The 8,559-nt window shown below is 37.4% G+C and overlaps 1 pseudogene; it reads right to left on the reverse strand.

The window, feature by feature from the left end:
• Positions 1-438: 438 nt before the first annotated feature.
• LOC111990403 (cytochrome P450 736A117-like) lies at positions 439-2,825 on the reverse strand (annotated as a pseudogene).
• Between the last annotated feature and the right edge of the window lie 5,734 nt (positions 2,826-8,559).

Consider the following 8,559-nt stretch of genomic DNA (forward strand, 5'->3'; position numbering starts at 1 on the left):
TATACTAAAAACCAATTGGTGTTTTGGTCTCATCATAAGCGGACACTATAGATTGAAACTCTCTTAATTTTTTTTTAAAAATTCTAAATATTCAAGAGTCTTCTAATTTAGTCAATACATTCTAGTATTTTCAATGGAAACAGTTAGGATTCAAATCCTCCTAACCTCAATTATTGAATTAAAAAAAAAAAAAAAAAAAAACTGTTTTTGGTATTCGTCTAGGCATCTGCTTTAAATTTACTTGCATAATTGCCTGTGTAATTGTGCATATATATCATCATTCCCCTGCATAAATGCTTCTGTAATTGCTGAAGTAAATTAAAAATTTGTTTCTAATGTAAAACCTTGTTGCATTTTAGTTAATTTCATTATTTTCCTTGTTTGTCTATGCTAGACTCTTTTATTTATCTAAAAGTTCCATTCTCTACAATCAAAATGGAGTGCATGAAAAAAAGAAATTCAAACTGAACAATCATATTCATAGATTCTTGCTAGACAAATTGAACTTAGAGGATTATTCAAATGCTAAATGAACTGCCTATATGCGCTAGGCAACATATGGAGTTGCAACTGCAACAAGAGGAAATTTTCTATGAATCACCATACCAATAGATTCAGTCATGTCCAAGACTCCAAGTCCACTCCTCTTGTCCCATCAGGCAATGTCCAATCAAAGTAGTGCAAAAGCTTTGCCAAAACAAGCTTAATTGTGGTTATGGAAAAGGATATTCCTGGGCAACCCCTCCTACCCGCTCCGAATGGAATAAATCGGAAATTATGACCTTTAAAGTCTATAGAAGAAGTCAAAAACCTTTCTGGATGAAATTCCTCTGGATTGTCCCATAACCCAGGGTCTCTTCCAATTGCCCACACATTGATAAAAACTTGAGTTCCCACTGCAATATCATAACCTTGTATTTTGGCATCTCTACATGATTCTCGAGGAGTTAACAGTGGAAGAATAGGATGCAAGCGAAGTGTCTCTTTGATCACTGCAGTTAAATAATGCATTTCATCCAAATCAACCTCTCTTATGTCCTTTTTGTTTCTAGTGATCTCTCTCACTTCATTTTGCGCCTTCTTCATCATTTTTGGATGCCTTAAAAGCTCTGTCATTGCCACTCTAACACTGAGTACGTAGTGTCAGTCCCAGCAGTGAATACATCCTATAAGAACAAATGGTTAATATTGAAGAAAGTTGTCAATATGCATGAGAAAGAGAGTGAAATATCATAATTAAGTTACTCGAACAAAACAAACACTTTTTTAGTCAAGGATGTCTCTTTTATTTTTTATTTTTTATTTTTTTTAGTAAAGTACGACTATCTAATATTTTCAGTAAGATCCCTTCATTGGCCATTCTCATCTAATAATATTTAACACTTCAATAGTTGACCTGTATCGACCCACACAATTTCAAAACTTTTTTTTTTTCCATAAAGTACTTATATTTTTGTTATTATAGGCTTCTGTAAAAGTGGTGTTATGGTGGATCTAAGTTAAAGTGGTCATTGACACCGAATTTAGTCACACGCGCACACACACATAGAGAGAGAGAGTTGCTTACCTGAATTATAGCCTTGATGCTTACTCTTTCAATAGGGAAACCTATCACGTTTTCCTTCTGAACCCAAAGTAATACATCCACAAAGTCCTTCTGGTCTTCATTTTCTAAATTATGGTTATCATTCCCTTTTTTTTGACCATTTATGTGCTCTTCAATTACTCCTTCTAGAAAATCATCAAGTTGTTTAGCTACCTTTTCTGCTTTAGCATCTAAGCCATTGACACGGCTAACCCATGCAAGCCATGGAATATAATCCCCCACGTTGATAACACCCAACAACTCCATTACCTCCCCCAGAAGCTCCTTAAAATTCCTCCCACTTTCCCTTTCCCCTTCACCATACTTCCTTCCCAAGGCCACCCTACATATAATATCCTTAGTAAACTCTGCAAAAGCTTCGCTTAAATTCACAGCTGAAGAAGAAAAAGACTGTCTGATTTTCTCAATCAGTAGAGATAGCTCTTCCTCTCTCACTGCACGAAAGGACTGAACCTTTTTGTTACACAAAAGATGTAACACTAATATGCTTTTCATTTGCCTCCAGTACTCACCGTATGGTGCCATTGCAACATCTTCGAAATTGTATGATAGTTTCTTAAATATTCTTGTTTTGGGCCGGTTTGCAAAGATGACATCATGGGTCTTCATGATCTCTTGGGCAGCATCAGCTGACGAGACAACAAGGGTTGGTACATTGCCGAACTGAAGCAACATTAGAGGGCCATAGAGTTGAGCTAAGTGTTGGAGTGAGTGGTGAGGGTGCAAGCCGATTTGATGAAGGTTTCCGATGATTGGGAGCTTTGGTGGTGAAGGCGGTGAGTTTTTGTTGTTGTTTGGAAGAGTGGAGGACCATTTGAATAGGAGAATGAAAATGAAGGCCAAAAAGCTTAAAACCAAGGGATGCAACAACAAGGGTTCTTCATTTGGGCCTAAAAATTGCAGGAAGTGTGACATTTTCCTGTGTCTTTCACGGGCAAGTATATGTTTAAGTTCTTGGGGGTATTGTCCTGTTTTATATTGGATTTACTGCCGAGGGGGGCCTTCGCCCCTACAATATTTTTTTTTTTTTGGAAAATATCCTAAATAATTTGAAAAATTTTAAATTACCTTATCATTTTGCCCCATACCTGTCTAAAAATAAAAATAATTTTCATTTAAATAAAATACAATTCATAAATCAATGCTATTAATTTCATGAAGAGGAAAAAAAAAAAAGATGCAGATGAACTTGACGATGAGAACAGAAATTAAAAGATAAGATGAGATAGTTTGAAGAAATTTACACAAAGTAGTAGACCCGAAGAGGCATCCTTGAAGTTGAATAAAGCTTAGAGAGAGAGAGAGAGAGAGGAGAGAAGATGAGAGTATCAGACTTTCTGAATATGAGAGTATGGTTGTGATGATATTTTGAATATACTGTTGTGGTAAGGTTTGGCATGTGGAAATATTGGGATTTGGTGATATATGGGACTTAAAGAGAGATGAAAATAGGGGAAGTGAAGACCAAAACATGTGAGACAGAAGAAACTAGAAAGAAAAATAAAGAAATTAGTCAAAAGATTTGGCAGTGGTGGGTCAGTTAGAGAAAATGGATGAATAGTGAAAATTTAAATGATTATTTTATATAATTAAATTAAATTCATTATTTTATATCTATATCCCACTTTTTTAAATTAATAGTTTTTTTTTTTAATTTTAAATTAATAGTTTTAGGTTATATATATAAAATAATTTGGTTCCAAAATATTTTGTTTAATTATGCCAATCAAAACGGAATCCTAACAGAATTAATAACATTGTCATAAATATATATGTCAACAAATTATAATACCATATTGCATTTTATACAAAATAAAAAAAAAAAAATTATATATAACTCCCTTAGAGGTTAATTCCTGACTTCATCACTGACTTATCTCAAGAGTAGGGCGAACTTGAATGTGAATTAAGGACAGCAAATAGTGTTTCTCAAAAAAAAAAAAAAAAGGACAGCAAATAGTCCTTTGTCCAAACATGAAAATTGAATGTGAAGCCTTTGTGTCGTAATGTCGGCTTAGGCGACTGTGACATTTGCCCTCCGTATATATATACGGAATGTACGAAACATATAAGTTTTGCTCTTTGAAGCTGCAGTGTGCAGATAGAAGTGATTGGTATTGCTTCATTCTGATTATTGATTTCACGGACAATGGAATATTTCCCACTATGAGACAAAGTTTATGAAAATTGCTCACTGACATACGTATGAAGAGATAAACTATAGGAGAAAAACCACGTACAATATAGAATTATAATATGATTAGAATAAAGTAAATCTTAAAAAGTGTATAAAAACAAAACTTGATAGATTAGAGACACTATTGTAACTTTATCTAACAAGAGAATCACCCAATTACCTCAAGTCAGCATTCACCTGTAAGGTGTAGATACCTTGAGCAACCATCAAAGGCCCTTTAATTATTAAGTCAAACAGTACTACCCCGCGGTAATTTGAATTTCACATGCTATGAAACTTTCAACACTGACCTAGGGCTAAAATCTTTATCATAAAAGATGAGGACGTAATGGTTCTTTCCTAAGTTATAATTAAGGTTTTGATCAAGATAATAAAAATCTTTATCATTTAAAGCATTTATTATAATCACACCCCAAGGTTTTTTTTTTTTTTTTGGTGATTGAAAAATGTAGTAATCCCAAATTATAATAAATACTATAAATTAACTCTTACCCAAAAAATAGAAGAGCCTCACGCGCGTGCTCAGAGGCTAGTTCTAGTAATGTTGTTTGTATTTTTTGAAAATACGTATAAGTAAAAAAGTGTGTGAAAATATGTGTAATGTTGTTTAAAAATTGAAAATATATTTTTAAACACATGTACCAAATGACCCTAAGATTTGATTTGAGAATTTCTTTTAAAAAAAAAATTAATAAAGGATAATTGGGTAATTTGAATGTGCATCGTAACTTGCTATTGTGGCACTACATGATTAGTCTCAATACCAAAGTCATACGTGTTTTTCTGGATTTATTTTCCATTAACCTATTTTCACATTATAAAATGTATTACTTTTTTTATTAAATATAGGAACTTTATAGCATAGACAACATTATAATAACATGTTATCAAAAAAACAAAAAACAAAATTATGATAACTAAAATTCAAATCAAGCATATACTCACTGAGTTTATGTTTTTAAGGGGAGGTTGAGTGGTGTTTGACATTGTTGACCCTAATTCTAAGAGGAGTTATTGATTATTTTTAAGGGTATTTTGGAACAAAATAAAAGTCCAGTCTAAGAAAGATAATTTTGAAAAAAAGATGAACGTGAGATATTTTTTAAAACGTGATTTCAATAACTGTATTTGAAAGTAATAAGTGATTTTATTTTTTTTCCCACAAATAAAAAGGATAAATGTGCATTTCTTTGTTTAAGAGATAAGAAATATCTGTAATTTATTTTTTGAACGTGGTGTAGTATTTGAAAAACTTGGGATAAGGATAAGTATTTTTTAAAAATAAATAAATAAAACCACTCTCCCACAAACTCATGTTTTCAAAACAACCCTAATTATCAAAACAAAAACCCACCATAAGTTGAATAAATTTTTTTTATAAAAAAACCTATCCTTATCCCACAATAACCTACATCAATAATTCTATCCAAAACAAAACTCATCCATATGTATAAAATAAAAATGAACGTGAAAAGAAATATAACAAAACCAAAAAACCTGATTTCAATAACTCTATTTGAAAGTAGTACGTGATTTTATTTTTTTCAAACAAATAAAAAGGATAAATGTGCATTTCTTTGTTTAAGAGATAAGAAATAACTGTAATTTATTTTTTAAATGTGATGTAGTATTTGAAAAAATTGGGATAAGGATAAGTATTTTTAAAAAATAAATAAATAAAACCACTTTCCCACTAACTCATGTTTTCAAAACAACCCTAATTATCAAAACAAAAACCCACCGTAAGTTGAATAATTAAAAAAAAAAAAAAAAAAACCTATCCTTATCCCATGATAACCAATAATTGTATCCAAAACAAAACTCATCCATATGTACAAAATAAAAATGAACGTGAAAAGAAATATAACAAAACCAAAAAACCTAATTTCAATAACTGTATTTGAAAGTAGTACGTGATTTTATTTTTCAAACAAATAAAAAGGATAAATGTGAATTTCTTTGTTTAAGAGATAAGAAATAACTGTAATTTATTTTTTGAATGTGGTGTAGTATTTGAAAAAATTGGGATAAGGATAAGTATTTGTAGGGACCGAATTTGAGCACTTCTACTGTTGAGAGAGTGTACTCAAGTCTGGTTGGCCCATTACAATGAATTTGTAAAGAGCGGGTTCAAGAACTCGATCCTAGCAAACAAACAACGCCCAATGTAGAATTCCCCTCCGTTGAAGGCTGGCGCACAAGGGTTACCCTCCAAGGTTGCTTTTCGCACTGATCCGAGGAGCTTGACAGTGGTCTGGTCCCCCCCCCCCCCCCCCCTCTTCTGCTTGATTTATCTGTTTCTTCCCCTTATATAGCCCCTTTCCTCACAATCTCTTTCTTCCACCTATTAATCATCCACGCCCCTCCCTTTTGACAGTCTGTCCCATCAGCCGCTTTACCAGTACTCATGTGAGTTGCAGCAACTAAGGCTGCCCTGTCCATAAGTCACATCCCTATTAGTGGGGCCAGAGGGTTAGATGAGCACATTTAGTGTGGAGGTGACAACCTATCATGGGTTTGCTCCCCCACTTAATGTTGGTCTCGGTCCTCCGAGGACAAGGTCATCCTCGGCTGGGCTCCGAGTAACTCAGTCCTTCATACTTCGTCCTCGGGCGCTCCTTCTTCCTCAGCATGGGCCCTAGGTCGGATGTAAAGTGGGCCAAGGTTACTAAGTTCTTAGGCCCCACCATAGCCCCTCAAAATCCTACTGTCCGTATCCTCGGACAGGGAGGAGGGTTTTGATATCCTCAGGCCTTCGTCATGATTCGCCCTACCTCGGCCGACGTTAGCGTTGGAGTCTTTTTGCCTACCCAATGCACGTTTCTGGCGCCTCGATATACGGTGCGTGCCCGCATTAAATTTTGGCAACTCCATGCTCCCCACGTCCAACGGTGTGATGACAATCTACTGGTGAGGATTTCCTGCGTTTATGGGCAGGAAATTTCGCCGGTTATTTTTAATTGGGGATATAAATACTTGTTTGAACCGCTTTGCTTCCTTATTTATTCATTCAGGAACTCCAGCGTACATACTCTGAATCCGGTCAAATCTCCACACCAAACTATGCTCCTTTCCAGCATAAAAAGCCTATCCGAAGAGAATTTCTTCATTTCTGTAAGTCTTCTTCTCTCTGTAGCACAATTTTTTCTCTAATTCCTTTCTCTCCTTCGCTCTCTCTCGGGTTTTTTAGTCGTTGCTAGGGATGGGTAAATTTAAGAAGTTAGTTGAACCCGAAGAGAAAATGGAGAAGTTCATCGCTGATTATGGGATACCCCGCAATGTGGGCTTGAGGTATTGCGAGGAAGGGGATTGGCATATTACGAGGAACGAGGGTGAAGTTGTGATTCCTATAGTCGCCTTCATAGAGGAAGACATAAGAATCCCTATAGGGCCGGTGACGAGCGGCTACCTCAGGCATTTTCAGCTAACTCCCACCCAGTGCGCCGTCAATATGTTTAGGATACTAGGGTGCGTAGACGCCTTTAATGAGAAGATGGGTTGAGGTTACCCTACCATGATGTCAACTGGTGCTATAATCTTCAACACCTGAAGGGTAAGTTATACTATATGAAGACGAGGGACGATAGGATTCGACTTATCCAGTGCCTCCCCGATTCTAGTAAGGGGTTGACTCAGGATTTCCTCATTGTGTCAGGAGAATGGCACGACAGTCTCCATTGCCCGATAGTAGAGGGAGAGCCAGGTAGGGTACTTGGAGTGGGAGAGGGTCTAGCTTCTTTTATTTTTCTTTGTTGTAAGCTTTCCTTATTCAGTTGATGATAGGGGTTTGTTTCTCCTTCTGCAGATCCGCACGCCTTCACGCGTCATTTTAACCTGGTCAACAAGGGGGACTTGGAAGTAGTTCTCAGGGTGGAGATCTTTTCGAACAAGGCCGATAACCAAGTTAGAGCTGCCCACAAGATCCTCAGATACGATCCGACACAGAAATCGTTCTCGGTCCCGAAGCACGTGATCATGGCTCGTGATCCTCGGCTTAGGCAAATCATTGTGGTGGAGGACGGGTTTACATTTTCTGAAGGATCCTTTATTCTAGATGGCGTCCCGTTGGCAGGTTCTTCCTTGTCCTATCAAGTGGCAGAGGCCGAGGGAGGGAGTTTGGAGAAAGAGGGAGAGGTGGTCGATCTGGGCTTGTCCGAGGATGAATTTGGTGTATTTGACCAAGCCCATTAGCCCAAGGTCCCCTCTGGTGACTTAGGGGACCCCCACTTGTTTGAATCCGGTCTTCAGTCCCCAAAGGTTGGTACTCAGGCCGAAATGGGATCCAAAAGACAGCCTCAAACCAGCCTGCTTGACTTGCTTGAGGGCAGGCCCAGGAAGGGTGTGCCGAGGGAGTCACGGCCCAAACTTCCTCCTTCTCTACCTAAGCCTTTGCCTGCACAGATCAGGTCGTCCTCCATTCTGCCAATCTCGGACTCTCGGCTTGAGTCCTTCGACCCAAAGAGGAATAGGCCTTCCAAGGGCAAAGACCCAATAGATGGGGGCAGATTCCATTCTTCTCAAGAGGAAGATGAAGCCTGCCGACTTTCTAAGCAGCTGAGACTTGGTGATCAGAGTAAAGGGAAAGAAGTCGTGTAGCAGTCCGAGCCCTAGGCCTGGCTACCTGCTGCCATGCTCCACGGAAAACCTCTGATGGACAACGCACCCTCAGGGATTTTCAAGAAGGCGAAGGAGCTCGCGTAGCCGATGCCCTCACGTAGCCGATGCCCTGGAGAGGTCCCTCCTCCTCCCCGTCGAC

This window comes from Quercus suber, unplaced genomic scaffold, assembly GCF_002906115.3.
Source record: "Quercus suber isolate HL8 unplaced genomic scaffold, Cork oak 2.0 scaffold_304, whole genome shotgun sequence".
NCBI lineage: Eukaryota > Viridiplantae > Streptophyta > Magnoliopsida > Fagales > Fagaceae > Quercus > Quercus suber.